The sequence below is a fragment of the Pinus tabuliformis genome, chromosome 2_2 (assembly GCF_031772625.1).
Source record: "Pinus tabuliformis cultivar Carrire ecotype Pingquan chromosome 2_2, CPIR1, whole genome shotgun sequence".
Lineage (NCBI taxonomy): Eukaryota > Viridiplantae > Streptophyta > Pinopsida > Pinales > Pinaceae > Pinus > Pinus tabuliformis.
The window spans coordinates 470,137,038-470,156,622 of NC_142300.1; the positions used below are offsets into that span (position 1 = coordinate 470,137,038).

General features: G+C 36.7%; 1 pseudogene across 1 annotated transcript; it reads right to left on the minus strand.

Annotated features, from left to right (window-relative positions):
* Positions 1-10,282: 10,282 nt before the first annotated feature.
* Positions 10,283-10,961, minus strand: LOC149193360 (AP-2 complex subunit sigma pseudogene; annotated as a pseudogene). The gene is made up of 2 exons (XR_016254944.1): positions 10,506-10,961; positions 10,283-10,318 (listed from the first exon to the last, which is right to left on the minus strand). The product of XR_016254944.1 is annotated as an AP-2 complex subunit sigma pseudogene (transcript).
* Between the last annotated feature and the right edge of the window lie 8,624 nt (positions 10,962-19,585).

The following is a 19,585-nucleotide window of genomic DNA, read 5'->3' on the forward strand; positions in this document are numbered from 1 at the left end:
GCCATTAAGGAATGGAAAATCCCCACATCTATGAAGCATCTGCGAGGACTTCTCGGGTTGACAGGGTATTATCGCAAGTTTGTTAAGAATTATGGGAGAATAGTAGCACCTCTAACAACATTATTGAAGAAAGATGCATTTTCATGGACTCCAGAAGCAACAAAGGCCTTCGAACATCTTAAAGAAGTAATGTACCTAGCACCAGTCTTAGCTACACTGGACTTCACAAAAAACTTTATTGTGGAATGTGATGCTTTAGGAAATGGAATTGGTGTTGTTTTAATGCAATATGAAAAACCCATTGCTTTTGAAAGTCATCCAATAAAGGGAAAGCTTTTACACAAAGTTATTTATGAGAAGGAAATGTTGGCAATACTACATGCACTTAAGAAATGGCGAACCTACCTAATGGGAAGACACTTCAAGGTAAAAACAGATCATGATAGCCTTAAATAATTTTTAGAACAAAGATTATCCTTTGAAGAGAAACAAAACTGGGTCACAAAGATGTTGGGTTATGACTTTGAAATCATCTACAAAAAAGGGAAGCAAAATGTGGTGGCAGATGCACTCTCAAGAAAGGATGAGGATGTGGAAGCATTTTTGTGCGCCATTTCTATTATCCAACTAGATTGGATAAACAAAGCAAGGGAGGAATGGAAGAATGATGAAGAAGTGTGGGCACTTATTCGAAAGTTACAATAAGATTCCAGTACATCCGATACATTTAGCTTGAAAAATGATTTGTTATGGTACAAATATCGCTTATACCTCTGTAAGAATTCCACACTTCTCCCTTAGGAGGGCACTCAGGATTTTTAAAAACTTACCACATGGTTAAGAAGGAATTTTTTTGGGATGGCCTTAAATCGGATATTCAAAATTTTGTGGCCGAATGTTTGGTTTGCCAACAAAATAAAGTTGAAACAATTAAGACCCCGGGTCTATTACAACCTTTATCCATTCCAAGCCAACATTGGGAGGAGGTTTTAATGGATTTTATCACAAGTTCACCCAGGTCTAAGGGAAAGAGTGTCATCATGGTGGTAGTTGACAGACTTACCAAGTATGCACACTTTTGTGCATTATCACATCCATTTAAGGCCAATACAGCTTCTATTTCATTTATGGAAACAATTCAAAAGATACATGGAAACCCAAAGATTATTGTAAGTGATAGAGATCCTATTTTCACTGGAAATTTTTGGACAAATTTTTTTTCTTGTCTCAGTACTCAATTAGCTCATAGCTCATCTTATCATCCTCAATCTAATGGGCAAACTGAGATAGTAAACAAATGTTTGGAAGGATATCTTCGTTTCTTTGTATCTGACAAACAAACACAATGGGTCAAATGGTTGCCTCTGGCTGAATGGTGGTATAACACTTCCTTCCATACAGCAACAAAAATCACCCCATTTATGGCACTTTATGGATATCAGCCACCATCCATCACAGCATATTTAAGATAAAATTCTAAGGTTCAAGCAGTGGAACATCACATCAAGCATCAACAACAAGTCCTCCAACTCGTAAAGGATAACCTCGTGTTGGCACAGAATAGAATGAAACAACAGGCAGATCAACATCACAATGAAAGAAGTTTTGATGTAGGTGATTGGGTATTCCTACAGCTACAACCATATAGACAAATATCCCTCAAGCAAGCTAAGAAGGATAATAAATTATCACCAAAGTATTATGGTCCATACAAGGTGTTGCAAAAGATTGGTACTATGGCATACAAATTGGAGCTTCCTACAGCTTCTCGATTGCACCCAGTTTTCCATGTTTCATGTTTAAAGAAGGCTATAGGTGACAAGCTCCCAGTTCAAACAATATTGCCAAAACTTGATGAGGAAGGAAAAATTATATTGGAACTAGAAGTAATCACAAAAACATGAACTTGACAGCTACGAAATCGATCAATTTCGGAGTATCTCATCAAGTGGAAGAACTTATCCGCTGAAGATTCCACATGGGAGGATGATAATTTTATACTGAAGCATCTAGAACTACTCAAGCATTGAGGACAACACTTTTTTGAAGGAGAGGGGCATTTTAGGTCGCTATAATACTAGTGATTACCCCATTACTATTGTAGTTGTATCCCTTATTAATATTTTTGAGCCCCTATTGTCCCCATATTGTTATTTTTGTGCCTTTATATTATTATTGTTAGGTAAGTTGTGTTATATTGTGACTCCTTAGACTCCTATATATAGAAAGGAGCTTTTTTCATTTGAATCATAAAAGAATCATTCATTTGTGTAATGTAAAGGAGGTTCCCCCCTCGAAGAGGTTGAGTTCTAAGGTGTTGATCTATCTTTTCTATCTTTTTGTGAGCTGGTTTCATAACACCTCATCACTTACTAGAGTTCTTAAACTATAGCCACCTAAACCTCACTTGGACAAGAATTTCTAGAAAATATGACAATAGGTTTCAATAGAAGAGAGCTCACCAACACGTCCAGAATACACCATCATGCTCGTGTGGTAGAAATCTGTAAAAGGCATCAATGGATGGGGTTATTTAATCTACTGAGGGGATATCATGATGATGTGGCTAGATAATTTGCAATGTCACCTCATACCTCTCACTAGAGCCAGTGGCACTGCTGTAGTGAAGGGTTTTTCAGTAGCAATTGCCCCTGAAAGTATTAGCAGGATAACTACACTCCCCTTAGGGTTGCAATGGAGAAAAGAGGAAAATACTAATAGCACTCTTGCAAATAAAGTTTTTTCTTGGAGGGAGAAGAACCAACTGAAGAAAAAATTGGGGTTAGAAGGAAAAGCATTCCATATCCCTGGAATGAGGTGAGTTACCATGTCATCAAGTATATTTCTTGTGAAGGTAGATATATTGTAGTGTATGGGTACCACTTTAGAGTCCTCCATGAGATAAGATTTGGAGAGGAGACACCTCCTCATAACATTCTTATTGTACCTTATTTTCTATTACAATCCATGATAGACATGAGCATCAAGGTATAAGAAGGAAAACATCAACAACTAGCATATCATGGGTTGATCAAACTCATTTTGGAAGATGCTCTACACAATTTAAGAATCCCTATTGCATGGTCAACATTTGCAGACATGCAGGAAGAAGGAGCAATTCAAGCCATTGAGTATGACAGAAGGCCTACTTCTAGTGAAAAAGAAGAAGAAAAAGAGGATGAGAATGAAGAAGAAATAGAGGATGAAGAAGAAGAAGAAAAAGAGAATGAAGAAGAAGATGAAAAAGAGGATGAAGAACAAGATGAAAAAGAGGATGAGGTACAGGAGGATGAAAAAAAATATGAAAACTAGAGTAGGGAAGAAGAAGAGTCACCAAGGGTGTCTTCAAATCCTACAGAGAAGGAGGCAACAACTGCTCTAACTGCCCTATGTACACCTGTCAAATAAAAGGGGAAGAGACAGAGGCAAACTCCACTTTATTTTAGGACAAGGAAGAGCACCTGGATTAAACAAGGGAGGCCTTAGACACCTACTAAGACTCCAATTATCATAGAGGAATCACCAAAACAACAAGATAAAGTAGTCCCTCTAGGGAAGAAGGAAGGAGAAGGAACATCAAAACAAGCTTCTCCCAAGTCACCAATCACCTATGTTAGGAGACCTGTCACTAGGTCAGCCTCAACAAAAGGAAAACGTCTCCTACATGAAACACGGTCATACCTATAGGAAGTAGAAACAATCCTACAAGAAACCCTGTCACACCTACAGGAAACAAAGAAAAAAGATCGGGAAAGGCTGCAAGGGAAAATGGAAGGAAAAGAGGAAGGAAGTACCCAAGGAAAAATAGAGGGAGAGGCCCAAAATCTGAAGGAGCCTATCCCACAACAAAATCTTAGCTCCTACTACAGATTCATTGAAGGAAGTAGGGTGATACAACAAAAATTCACCATTCCTCTATTCCTTGAACTTGAAAAGAGATAGCAAGAACACATCAATGTATGCAAATTTATAAATCAAAAGGGGTGGAGGATGTAGGCCACATGCAAGAGAAGCTACAAGAAATGGGCAGAGAATTAAGTAGCATAAGATATAGGGAAACAATGATGAAATCTTAGTTAGAGGCTAAGAATACATGGCTAAGAAAGTAGCTACAAGAAAAGGAAGGCCAACTGCAAACTATGGCAAGTTTATCCATGGAGGCAATTCAATGGAGGATGTTAAAAAAGTCATATGCCTTATACCTCAAAGAAAAATGGTTGCAGTTTCAGATAAAAACCCTAGCACAAAGAGGAACTATGACTTTCCCAGACTACAAGAAATTCATTGACCTCTGTGATCAAAGCACCCTAGAGGATAAAGCAAAGATATTTGAGTTCTACCTACACAATTGAGCTCTAATAGATTTAAATGTGTGGGACCCAAATCCAAAGCTAAGGGACTTAAAACTAATGGCCTTTCCATCTTGGATGAGTCATGAGGAAGCCATAGCTATAGAAATGAAAAAGGTTTTGGCGAGAGAAGAAGCAGAACCCATTTTAATCAGAGTAGAACAATCTAACCCAATGGTTGTCATCAACAATCACAACCTCATTTCAAATGATCCCAATCTTGCACCACGATACCTTGTTGTACAAGAACAACCAGTCACTAATTTTGAATACATGTTAAGATTGATAGGAGATTATAGCTAGCAACCCTTCCAAAGGAGAGGGAACACCTTTCCCTACAGCCTAAAGATCAAAGGATATCATTCTCCTGGTAGAATGAGGGATGCACTAGAGAGAGTCCAAATGTATAAGAAAACATTACAGAGACTCAAATTCAACTGGATTGGATTGAAACTTAGCCCACCATTGCTTTTAGGTGTGTTAGAGGGGATAAAAGAAGAAGAAGAAAGAAAGTAGTGGGAAGAGATAGAGAGGGGTGCATGGTTTTATCCACAAGACAAGGAGACTACAACAGAAGCTCGAAATTTCAGAGAGGCCACCAAAGCAATGAAAGACATGGACATAGATTGAGTTGCTCAGAGGATGAGCAACCTTTTCAGTAGGGGGGTGATGATGAGGCTCATCAATGGGTAAATTATATGGCCTTAATGCACCTCCAGCTTACTAAAATCAACTTTTCTCATCATTCTTCACATGTTTTAATTATGTTTTGCTCAATGAGGAGAGTAAAGATGAGATGTCACATCTAGTGGTCTAATGTGCATTGACTATAGGTTTTGGAGAAAATTTTGGCTAATTAAAGTGTGGGACCTTGAATGGAGACAAGCAAGAGGGATTCTAGGAGATAGGATCTCCCTCCTTTACTCCTCACTCACACAAAGATTCCTCAATCAAATCTCATCAGCTCGGAGTTGCAAGCAGCCGAGTCATGAAGTTCATTGGTAGCCAATCCAATGACAAATGAAGACCATTTGATCTCAAGATTGGAACCAAGCCTCCCTAAATTTAACGAAGTTGTTGGTAACCTCAGCTATATAAATCAAGAGGCCTAGGACCTCATTAGGATTTAGATTTTTTTTTCAAGATAGCTAAGCAGTTTTTGAGTTGAAGCATTGTAACCAAGCACTCTTATCTATTTATGATTTCTTTAATGAAAATGAGTACCATTCCCTTGATGCAGCACTGAGTTTACTTAGAGGGATGAATTTCTTGGGTTAGGGCCCAACCCTAGCAGTAGAGGTTCCTCTTGTTGTATATGTATGCTTAGGTTATACTCATAGTTAGTTGTTAAACTAATTTTGGTGTTGTTAATTTGCAAGTATTGGTAGATTTAATTAGTTTGCTTCCATTTGTGGATAGTTATAACAATAGCATTATAGTGATAAGAATATATTCCAAAAAGGCTGACAACAAGTGGTTTTCACCTCATTTCTCCCTTTCATGGATCATGGTTTTAGGAAAACCTCTCATAGAGCCGAAAAAGATAGAATTCTTGCATTTTTTGCAATCTAGGGCTTTCTTGCTAATTAGGTCATTACCTTTTAGTTTCATAGGGTAAGTTTCAATTGGTATTTTCTGATCTCTTAGGTTTTGCATTGATTTCATCTCGCTTTCATATTGGTATCAAACACTCCCATGTGTGAACTTAGCAAGTAAATGGTGACAACTCTGTTTTCTTCTACTTGAATAAACCTTTTTTGTTTTTTTGATGAATTCATGTATAAATATCAAGAATGATGTGTGTTGTTGCAGAAGTTTCTAAATTGCAGGGAGACCTCATTTTATCAGCCTCAGCCAAGCCATATCCACCCATGATTGCCAAAAGTCACTAAGGTCTCAATTTGAATTCTTGTCTTTTGAGGAAAGCTTGCCATTCCCTTTGAGAAAATCCAACCATCTTAAACCTTTGGCCTGAGTTATAAGTAAGTTCCTACCACTCCCATGCCTTATTTCCTCCTCATTCACATTTTCCAAGCTTCATCCCACCTTTTAGACCATTCTCCAATATTTAAGCCCGTTCCTGTAGAAAAACAAGGGATCTTGTAGGTGAACTAGTACTTCCTATAGACATCCTATAGGAAAACTTGTAGTAGCCTGTTTTGAGGCCAAATTGAGAAAAATCATCACTAAAAGCCAGGACTAGGCCCATACATTCCCTCCAAATCATCTGAACCATTATACTCATTTTCATCCACACCTGTCTCCCTTTCCAAAGAACCAAGCAAGATTAGCATTTACATTTTCCAAGCAAAAAGATAAAAAGAAAAGTTTCTCTTATATTTATTCTTGCACACAACAGTTAGCACTCTCTAGATCAGATTTCATGCTTAGATCAGTTAAAACCTCACATGTGTTAAAGTAGGGTTCACTTGAAAGAAAAGTATGTTGGAAAGTAGATAGATGATTTCATGTTGATTTACAAGAATTTCTTCCAATATTTTCTTCATGCAATAGACAACATTTCTTTTCTTCCAATTAGGGTAAATTCCCCTTCTCCAAGTTGGTAATCAGACTTATTCTAGTCAATAGAAGGGTGGTTTGAGAAACCTGTTGGGTAAAACTATGTTCGTTTAATTCCGTTGTAGCACTTACCCAACTATTTAATTTATCAATCCGAGGTCCGTAGACTTACGAGACACATGCACTGTATATGCAGGACTGAAGTGGAACTAATCTAATCTAATCTAATCTAAATTACTGAAATCAAATTAAAGCATTGAAACACTAACTAGGAAAGCATGAAATTGCATAAAGGAAAATAAATACAACATGTGAAGAAGTGAATGGCAAACAACACATGTGAGCTCACAAAAATAAAACTATGTCAAATTATATTACAAGAAATAAATTACAAATCAAGAAAGAATCAAAGTTAATCTCCATTCTCTATTATTCATTATTCACCATCACAATGAAGAGAGAGCACTCTCTTATATACATGAGGAAGATAACCTTTCCATAATTACATATCAATATTCTCTCAAGCACTCTCAACTAGTTTCCCGTTATTACAAGATATCATCGCACAAATCTCTCAAACATGATCCCACAAATCTCTCTCATATCTTGGATAAGATATGTCTTCATGATTTTCTCCTTAGGATAAGATATGCTTCCATGATTTTCTCGATATGCCTCCATGATTTTCTCTGTAGAAAAAGATATGCCTCCATGATTTTCTCGATATGCCTCCATGATTTTCTCTGTAGAAAAAGATATGCCTCCATGATTTTCTCTGTAGAAAAAGGCTTGCATAACTATCTTCTCGATATGGTGGAGGAGACATGTTTCCTACACATAACAAAACTCACATATTCTTGAGATATATAAAAATATGTGCATTTTCTAATAATTAATCATAAATTCACTTATAATACAAAAAAGAATAAAATGGAAAATAGGAAGGTGAAACCCTAATGTATGTATGAAAGTGATATGATAACAGGTTAATGGGATGATGAAATGTAAGGAATAGTGAAGAAAAAGGTGGATGAAAATATGACATTTCTAAGTCCCAACATCCTCCCCAACTGAACTTGTTGCATGTCCTCATGCAACCATGCATGGGTATCTTTTAAGAACATTTGGCATATTGAACTTTGGCTTTACATGATGATGTCTTAAATGTTTCCAGGATATGTGAGAGACATTTAGTAACAATTTACATTTTCTTATGGTTGGTTCTTGTGTGACAACCATGAATATGGTTGGTTCTTGTGTGACAACCATGAATACAAAGAATGTTGGTTCTTGTGTTAACAACATTCATTTCATTTTTTGTTCTCTTTTCTTCAATAATGTAAACATTCACTAGAAATCATAATGTGCATAAGAAAGCCCTTTTTGTAATATTAATAAAGCATGCCAATATTGCGTATGAAACAAAGTGCAACAAAGTATCATTGGAAAATAAATGTTGGTGAATGGTAAATGGAGTGATAGTGGTGAAGGAATGGAATCATGGAAGTGAATATGTAGTGAATGTAGTTCTCCCCCCCCCCTCAACGGAATTGGTTGCATGTCCGCATGCAACTTAACATGGCGCATGAAAAGAAATGTAGCATGGTGAGGGAATTTTCCAAAATATTCAAGTTAGCATATAAGGAATTGCATGATTAAAGATTAGAAAACAACATACCTCTACTTACCCAAGAATGATGAAGTATGCAATAGGAATGTAGCTGCTGCTGCTGCTGGATCAGAAAAATGTGACTGATGTAACTGGATCCTGGAGAATGAAGGAATCTGAACTGCTGATGCTGAATCATGGAAAATGTGACTGATGTAACTGGATCCTGGAGAATGAAGGAATCTGAACTGCTGATGCTGAATCATGGAAAAGATAAATGCTGAGAGTGGTACTCTGGTACTCTCATAGATCAGAATGCATGCTGCTGTGACTGCTGAGGGAGTCATGAAAAAGTGTATAGTCTTCACCCGCTACAAACCCGATGGTACAATTCTAAACATGCGAATGAATGTGTAGATGTCGAGCATGAATAGAAATCATTGGATTACCGGCCATTGATGTATGTCGTTAACCAATGCGAGGCAACTCACCATTGATGTCAATGAGTGCCAAGGTACCGGAGTACATCTTGCGAGTGCGAATGGATGTGTCGAGGTCGAGCCACTTGCAAGATCTGAAGATCAAAGGACATTGATGTATTCCCATGATCGCTAGCGAGAGAGCTTGCCATTAAGGCATGAAAGCCTCTAGGTACTCAAAATGAACTCTAGTCTATTTCCCAGATAAGGTGCTGGTGTCGATGGGGCAAGACTTGTTGAAAGGTGGGCCTTAAGGAATCCCACATCAGTCAACGCGAGTTTGTACAAAAAGATTTGGTAGGACTATAAATAGAAAGAACTCACGGACAAACAGTGTGGATCAACATGGCTAGGAAATCAAGGTAATGTGATCATGGAAAGGGAATGAGTTTTATTCAAAAGGAAAACTAGAAGAAAAAAACTATACTGAAAAGGATAAAGGGATGTATGCGATTCAGAAAAATAGGTGTGCATGAAGTCGTGAAAGATAAGGAAATGGAAGATGGGCTGCAACACAAGGATGGTCTAGGTATGTGGAAGGAAAAAGGGAAATAATCATGACGCAAAAGGTGTGTAGTGGAAAATGTCATGATATGTGCAGTGAAGAATTTGTTCCTTCAAGCGTCCAATGATGCATGTTTCATTGTGATTTGGAAAAATCACTTTGCATACTCTGAAAAACTTAGCACCATTCCTGCATAAAAATTGTCATCTTCGTGTGCCATCTCCATCAATCATTCCTGTATGAAGTGACTCAAAAACAAATTAGCGCATTTCAAGAATTTACAAAATGTCCATTTTTTAATTACTTTCCGAAATAACTCTAATTGTGGATGAAAAAGGTGTTGCATCGTAATGTTGAGCTTTCTGCATAAGCTTCTCGTTGTCCTACACATAACACCAATCTCATTTCACGTGTTAGTATATGCATCCTACTTTTGCCCATAAATTCACAAAAAAGTCCAACATACTTTTATTTCCCCCCAACTAAAATTATTGCATGTCCCCATGCAATGTACTCATTGATTGTGCAGTACTTGTTTCAAAATGTTTTTAGTGGCTTGCAGAAAAATTCATTTAAAACATTTGAAAAAGCATTGTATTTGTTAGGGAACAAGTAGTGAGTGTATGAATGAATGAGGGCAATTATTATTTATTTTTTATTTTTTCTTTTTATTTTATGTTTTGTGGTTTTTTTTTTTTTTTTTTTTTTTTTTTTTTTTTTTTTTTTTATTATTAGAATTTTTTTTTGTTTTTCAATTGAAAAGGAGCAGGAAAAAAAAATCTATTACATGTGCCGGAAGAGAACAAATGAACCCAACTACTGTCAGCACTATAGAATTCAGGTTGAACATCAAAGCCTGCATACCTCAGAAAAGATGCAACTAATTAAATCAAATCAAATAATAAGGCACTAAACAGAGAAAAACAATGCAGACAATAATGGGGTCATACAATCAAATATTTTAAAAAATATGACAATGTTGTCAAACTGCAAGCAGAAACAGCATAAAAAAAGAAATAATGCAGGAGGTAATTTTCTGCTACTTAGGAGATGTCACACTTGGATCATGCAAGCTTCTCACTCCTGCCGTTCCAACTCAGTCATTCTTTCAATAATTGCCTTTTTACTTGTTTCTTGCAACTCCCCTGCAAGGATAAATTCATCCAATATCAAATATACCTTGTGAAAATTGAATACTAGGTCAAGCTCACATACGTTGCTGAAGAAATGATCCAATATCTCAACAAATAAATGAATGCTCTCCAAATAAGCCAGTTCATTATCAGTTATGTCCACACACATGGAGAAAAAGAGGCCTGCATATCGCCTGTAAATCACCTTGTGTGTTCGAAACTCTACAAAATTCGTGAATTTTGGGTCTCTGTTAACGACAAGCCGATGCACCTCATATTCAAGTTTATGTTTCTCCGATTCCTCGAGTGGAATTTGGCAAGGCGGGTCTTTCCTTGTCTGTTCTGAAGCAATATAAATCGGATCATGGTGCCTGAGAACGAACAGATCCGGTTCCAGGGACAAGAAGTCGCGACACGGGCTTCTCCCCTTGGCTCCAAACGACAGGAGCTCGAGAGCTTGATGATCATGCAGGACTTGAGGGGGATTTTCACAGGTGCAAAGATATGATACTTGACATGCAACAATGCATAAAGCAAATGGCAATCAGCCTATCCACCTGACAGAGCCTTCAAAAGACAGATGTACAAAACCGTTTTTATTCACGCAGTTAGCAAAATAGGGCTCTGAAGAACCACGATTTCCTCTTAGACCGTGAGGAATTTAAGCAAACGATTTCTGGGTTATATAATTCGTTTTATTATGAAAAAAACCCATGTCTTCGTTTGTCTAGATTTTCCCTGGTTTGAACACAGACTGCTTTTTAAAATTGACGTTTTTAAAGGGTTGCGTTTCAAAACCTGTGAGGTGGAAGACTGAAACAGAGGAACATGAGATGGAGTCCAATGAATTGCTATCAGGGCAAGGATATGCAGAGGCAGATACAAGTGCTGGAAATACGACTGTTTCAAGCAAATGCGGATCATTGACATCAAAAGATTTGAATTTCGACTAGCTCTAAACATCCATTTGAGCAGTGCCAATTTCCTTAATGATAGCGTTTTTGACAGAATTGGCAGCGTTCACATTTGTGACTGCCATGACGCCATGGACAGCGGAAATTGGGATTGGGGCGGGTGTATTTTGCTTCAGACATCCAGAAGTGAGAAAATGGGATCAGAGGGGCCGCCCGGAACGCTCTGTTGGACTTGGCTTTGCCATCGAATGACGGGACAGGTGCGGAATTTCTGTTAGTGTCTGGCAATGGAGAGCGGATCATTTGGCTACAGCTTAGAGTGAATAGTGGGTTTATTGGAGAATCCTGCAAAGGAAGAGTGGGGATGCATTAACAAAAATTTTTATTTTTCATTTTTTTATTATTATTATTTTTTTATTTTGTTATTTTTATTATTAACAGTGTAGAAAATGAAATTAATCCTATCTTTAAAAACAAAAAAAATGGTTAGTTGTAAATTTTCTTTTTAACAAATGGACACAAAAATTTGCATATTGAAAGATATTTTTGATGAAGCATATTGCAAAACATTTATTTATTCCTGAAATTGGTCGCCTAAATCATCCTTATTTTCTGATCCTCAAGATCGTACAAAGACGCAGGAGGAGAGCATACTTATTCTAAGCAAAACTGAAACCTATTTTCTGATCCTCGAGATCGTACAAAGACGCAGGAGGAGAGCATACTTATTCTAGGTAAAAGCAGAACTGAAAATTAAATCTAAAAGCCTACCTACTCTATACTAATTAGAATTTACAAATTAGCTACGTGTAGTTAAACTTCCAATGAAGCCATTCGTGTAGCAATGACAACAATAGATTCAGTAGCAATTTGTCAAATGATGGATGAAAATATTTGACAGTGAATGAGTCTGGTTGCTGTAACTGCAAATCAACTAAAAAATTAAAAGATGAATCTAATCTAGTACTTACCTGGAACCATTGTTCGATGAAGCTTTGATAAGCACAGTTACTCTCACTCAGATTATGCTGTAATTCCTGTTCTTCTTCTCCGATCTGCTGCTCTTCTTCCTCGATCTCCTGTTCGAATGGTTGTTCACCATCAGATACGCAGGATTCTTCAGATGTTGAATCTTCATTTATTTCTTGGGGAGTAGTTCAACTTTCAATTTTTGTCCAGATCTCTTTTTCCAGGGAAGAGGAGATTCCAACTTCTGCAAGGATCTGAGTGAGTAGTTCCAAGCTGACACTCATTATAAAACCATGTTGAAAGAAAAAAACAAATAAAAATCAGCACACTAAAAACAAAAGGACCACAGAAATAATCTTGAATTCAATACTCAATTAAAACCTCTTACAAGGATTGCTCATTAATTGAGTAATTGAACGCTTCAATTATAACCATGAACCATGAATTCATCAAACACTCTTCACAGTTGAGAAAATCAAACACACTTGCAGAAATCAAAATTCACACTTGCATAAATGTAAACACACCCTACATGCCCTGATCCATAAGAGGTCGAGCCCATTACGGTATCTCGAATGCGATGCGTAGGCTGTTCCCCACGTCTTACCGCATTTAACACCTCGGAGTTAGGAACATGTCTAAACACACTTGCAGAAAAATCAAACTAAACTTCAATCCATCGTGCCTCCCCGGCAACGGCGCCAAAATGTTGGGTGAAACTATGTTCGTTTAATTCCGTTGTAGCACTTACCCAACTATTTAATTTATCAATCCGAGGTCCGTAGACTTACGAGACACATGCACTGTATATGCAGGACTGAAGTGGAACTAATCTAATCTAATCTAATCTAAATTACTGAAATCAAATTAAAGCATTGAAACACTAACTAGGAAAGCATGAAATTGCATAAAGGAAAATAAATACAACATGTGAAGAAGTGAATGGAAAACAACATATGTGAGCTCACAAAAATAAAACTATGTCAAATTATATTACAAGAACTAAATTACAAATCAAGAAAGAATCAAAGTTAATCTCCATTCTCTATTATTCATTATTCACCATCACAATGAAGAGAGAGCACTCTCTTATATACATGAGGAAGATAACCTTTCCATAATTACATATCAATATTCTCTCAAGCACTCTCAACTAGTTTCCCATTATTACAAGATATCATCGCACAAATCTCTCAAACATGATCCCACAAATCTCTCTCATATCTTGGATAAGATATGTCTTCATGATTTTCTCCTTAGGATAAGATATGCTTCCATGATTTTCTCGATATGCCTCCATGATTTTCTCTGTAGAAAAAGATATGCCTCCATGATTTTCTCTGTAGAAAAAGATATGCCTCCATGATTTTCTCGATATGCCTCCATGATTTTCTCTGTAGAAAAAGATATGCCTCCATGATTTTCTCTGTAGAAAAAGGCTTGCATAACTATCTTCTCGATATGGTGGAGGAGACATGTTTCCTACACATAACAAAACTCACATATTCTTGAGATATATAAAAATATGTACATTTTCTAATAATTAATCATAAATTCACTTATAATACAAAAAAGAATAAAATGGAAAATAGGAAGGTGAAACCCTAATGTATGTATGAAAGTGATATGATAACAGGTTAATGGGATGATGAAATGTAAGGAATAGCGAAGAAAAAGGTGGATGAAAATATGACATTTCTGAGTCCCAACAAAACCCTAGTGGTATATTTCCCCAGCTCAACAGTGACAAAATGTAGACCAATTACATCTATTTGTGTATAAAACATTGTCACCTCCATGTTTGTACGAACCTCAGGTTGATGAATTAAAGTAGGTAGCCCCAGGAGTTGTATCATCCTTGCTGTAATACTGATGCTCATCATAGAGAAAGAAAAAGAAATGTGAAATGAAATTACAGAAATATATTCAATCACACTCACACCATGCAAAATAAAATTCAAGAAAGAAAATCCTAAGAGGTTTGGGGCAATGGACTAGGTGGTGGGCCCAACCACCCAGCTCATTGTCATTACAGCGAGTGAATTACAATACCAGAAGATTCAGAAAGAAAATTGAAATTATAAATCGAATGCCATAATATATCAAATCTGAAGTCTTGTTACATAATGAATGAAAAAATTGTGTTGTGCTCTTGTGGTCCCCTCTAGGGATCATCCCACTGGGCACGCAAGCTCTTCCCTTTCCTGCATAATGAAATCAATACCCTACGCTGCAAACAATGCAATTTACAATCTACAATATGCCGAATTTGGATCCCAGTATGCAACCCATGCTTATAGAAGCAGCGACACCTAATTACTTGGATCACATACTTACAAGTTTAGAATGGACGTGAATGCAAACTGTTTTAGAACCAAGATAGGGAGATTTAGTTTTTACTGGGTTCCCATTGATGCAGGGCGCATTTGCTGAATGTCGGACCGAAGGTTATAGCAGCTATAATTTTAGAGTTTAAAAACCAACTCTTGTATAAAAATAAGAGGCTTGACTGTTAAATGGATTCATATTTATCTGGAGTTAATCACAATGACCGATGTCGAGTCATGAGATCTTCCCCACGAGAGCATCACGCTGCTAACAGCTTTGACTGCATTCTATTGCTCATTTCAACCACTCGACAGATGTAATATCATCCAGATTTAATGGAGAGAGTGTCGAATCTCGGTGCACAAGATCAACTCTAAATCCAACCTAGCTTCTTCTTCACTTTCGAGAACAACGAGAGTCTTTAGTGGGTAGCTTCGAGATCATCCTCACCTACTGCCATGTCCATGTACACAATTTGCATATTGCCTTTATCGGTCTCCTTTGTTTGTTCTTCTTCATGTCGGACATTTGCCATGACTGTGGAGATGACAACCATAAATGTTAACAACAATAGTAACACTCTCTTAGCTTTTTGTTCTTTGACTTTAGCTCCACGTATTGCTTTTGTTGTTTTCTGCGCTGGTGAACATCCCAATTGTAAACCCAAGCAATGGTTACTTGTGTTCCCTTTGATCTACTTTTCATGGACGCGTATCTGCACTTGCTTTCTCATAACATGATCAACATCCCAACTAGGGTAGAAGAAATTGTTGAAAGCTGCAGATTGACATCCCACAGCCAGGTTGCACAACATTACAATACTAGTGAGAAGACAACAGTGCATGATACACTCCCATTCTGAAGTGTTATCGAGGTTGAGTTTGAGAAATTCCCCTTGAGGCATTGAAGAGATTTAGTGTGATCAAAATGAATATCCATCTCGAACACCTTCTCCTCAAAACCCATATGCTCATTTTCCACCATGACAGCCTAAAGTATGAAAATCGCGGAGGTGAGAACATTGTAGTTCCTGGACTACTGGTACAAGAACTACTAGTACAAAAACTGTTGGTACGGAAACTATTAATGCAGGAACTGTTGGTGCAGGAATGTTGGTACAAGAACTGCTAGTACAGGAATGTTGGCAACTACCACAAAACAACCTAACATTAATGACATTTTCACATTAAATACTCTTCAAATTAACAAAACAAGAAGAGTTCATAGATCAACAATTGTCAGCTCTAAATTCCTCTAAACAATAACTTAATAACGCATAAAAAGAATAATAGTTATTATAGACATTTAGTACAGGCATAAAATTATTCAGTAAAATCATGAAAATCTGGACAAAATGGCAGCTCAACAAGACCTAAACAATATCTACAATGTAATGGACCAATACGATGACTATGTCAATCTTATAGTGGGTGGCACTCTAAGTTGTTGTACTAATAGTTCTTGTAAGTTGGAATTGGACGAGGTATTAGAGAATTCATAATAGTCCCTTCATGAGGTTTCCACGCAGAGATGTGCACATGTAACCCGTGCAGTATGATGGATTGGCACTGATATTTGAGAACCTCCTATATTTGATAGAATGAATAATATATATAATTTTGTTAAAGAGTTTGAGACACAAGTGCCAGATAGTTTTTGGCTTCTAGTGCTAGACATCGTCATGAAAACTACTCTAGCATGCTAGTGAGTATCACACAAAGACCAAACAGAGTCTTGGAATTGGTGTAGACACTTGTTGTACATTAGGCTTCAATTAGATGTAGGAGATTGTTAGGAAATATATACTAGTAAGGAATCTTCATTCACTCACTTAGATAATTGCACTGCATTATAGAGAGGAGAATATTTCATAAATTGAGTGGATGGATCATTTGTACATACTTTAGATATTATGCCCTGAAACTAGTATATACAGTTGAAGTTGTGATGGGGCATAGTAGATTGGATAACAATTTCAAAGAACTTCCTACTAACATTTTAGATTGATTATCACAAACTATCAATAGATGAAGAATTACACAACATGAAATAAAATATATTTGCACTTGGATAAAGGAATGCACAAAAGGAGGTGCTTTGCACATTTCATCGACATTTTAAAACTACAAAGAAGTTGGTGGAGTGTTATATTGTGGAAAAAGAAATTGGTGATGATGAGGATGCTAGGGATTTACACATTTTTTAGTTTGAGAGAGAATGTGGGATAGTTGGACCACTATTGGAATCCACTATGTTGGACTATACTAAGCCAATTATTACATGTAAGGTGAACATTTCCATTGATGACAAATCAAAGTTTGCAGTAATTGTTTATTATTGGGATAATAAGGATTTGTTCCTCAACACTTTCTCAGAAATGAAAGACATAGTTGGCGACCTAGGGGAATGAATATTCCCTTGAAATCGGATGCCAAACTAGTGTGATAGAGACCATATATACTAAATATGATATTTAAGTAGAAAGTCAATGTTAGGTCCCTAGAATACTAGTGATTCCCCCATTACTATTGTCATTGTATCCCTTATTGTTATTATTGTGCCCCTATTGTCCCCATATTGTTATTAGTGTTCCCCATAGAAACGCACTATTGTTATTTTTGTGCCCTTATGTTATTACTATTATGTCGGCTTCATTATATTGTGACCCCTTAGACTCCTATATATAGAAGGGAGGTTTAGTCATTTGTATCATCCAAGAATTATTCATTTTTTTAATGTAAAGGAGGTTGTCCCCTCGAAGAGGCTGAATTCTAAGGTATTGAATTATCTTTTCTATCTTTTTGTGAGTTGGTTTCCTAACATTTCATATCAGAGCTTTGGATTCTAGGGTTTAGCTGCTCCAAACAGGTCATCATGGTATTTTCACTATAACTTATTTTTTCTGATGTTTCAGAAGCTACCAAATAAACCCATTTGAGCCAAAATTGTTCTGAACTTTGGGTCCAAATTTCATAGCTTGTCTCGCTATATTTTTGGAGATATGATTTGAGGAAGTTAGGGTTTTTGCAGACTTCTGAATTACATTCCAAACAGGTGACATGGGGACAATCATCATAACTTTTGTTTTGAGAATCAGATTAATATTTCATAAGCAGTTTCAAAAAGAGGACGGCCTGTAGATTTCTGTATATCAGTTTCTGGTACTAAGGTTCAAACTGTGACATGTGGCACGTCGTACAAGTTCGCTTTATTGAACTAGTCTATAATCAGGTCACTGTGGGAAATTTGGCATAACTTTTCCTTGGAGAATCAAATGTTGATTAGACTTGCGAGGTTAGAAAGAGGACTCAAAGGGCTACTGTAGGATGAGATTTAAGATATTCAAAACCCATAGTTACAAAGATACAACAAATTCAATATTGAGGTCTTACAAAGTGAAAAAAAAAAGGTGTGTAGTTTTTTTTTTTATTTTGCATAAGATTGGTTTGAAAAATTAGTTTGAAGTAATTCAAAGGGAATCGTGAAGAATTATTAGCATTAATTAGTTCCCTGAAGACATAAATTGGAAACACCTAGTAAGCAACCTGAAAGCTCTAGCATGACTTGTGAAGGAGAAGAAGAAATGCAACATGATATATCAAAAGTACAGGACCAAGTACAACAAATTTCACTCTCACTAAAGGTAACTGAAGCCAAGATGAATGGTATGGAAGCTAATATGAATGGCATGCAAGTTACGATGGATTGCATGGAAGCTAAGGTGGATGGTGTGGAAGCTAAGATGGATGGCATGGAAGCTAAGATGAATGGCATGGGTGCTAAGATGAATGGCATGGACGATAAGATGGAAGAATTGAAGATAAATTTGAATAAGTTGCTACAAAAAATGGTCCCTAATGGTGAAAGGGTAGTAAAGGAAACTCATGATGAGAACAAAAGAAATGTTAATCATGATTTCATAGAATCTAATGTTGGATTGAAGACCCACCACGTTCCAAAAATTGATATGAGGAAGTTTGATGGCAAGGATCCTGGAACATGGATACTACAGATGGAGAAATTTTTTGATCTCCATAATGTGAAAAACACACAAAAGGGACATATTGCAACTTTATATTTGCAACAAAATCAGTTTGTATAGTATCGATGGCTTTTCTCTTGTAAACAAATTGTCACCTGGGAAATTTTTATGGAAGAAATGATAGCACATTATGAGGATACGAAAAGCAACACCTTTTCTAGCCAATTGATAAATCTAAAACAAAAGGGTTCAATGATGGACCACATTGAGGACTTGCAAAAATTGAACATAAGGGTAAAATATATTCCAGAGGAGCATAGGATTGATATGTTCATAGTGACTTTAAAGGATAATTTCGAACATGAGGTTCACCTTTGGGAACCTGATTCATTGGAGAAGGCATTCAAGTTAGCAAGAAAAATGGAAAGTAAAATTATGGCAACCAGGAAGCCTACCACTCACAACTATAAATATGGAAGTGTTGCTGCCCCTAGCCTTCCACAACCTACAAGGTTGACACCACAACAATTGGAGGAAAAAAGACCAAAATGGTTTTTTTACAGTTGTGATAGCAAATACACTAAAGGTCATAAGTGTGCTGAGAAGAAATTATTCTACATATATTGTGAAGAGGAGGAAGAAAAGGAACAAGAAATGTCAAAAGAAGAGGATATACCCCAGGAAGAAACCCTAGATAAAGAAGAAATGAATCCAACCATAGCTTGTAATGCATTGGCTGGAATTACTACTCCTCAAACTATCAAGGTAGAAGGACATATCAAGAAGAAAAAGGTAAT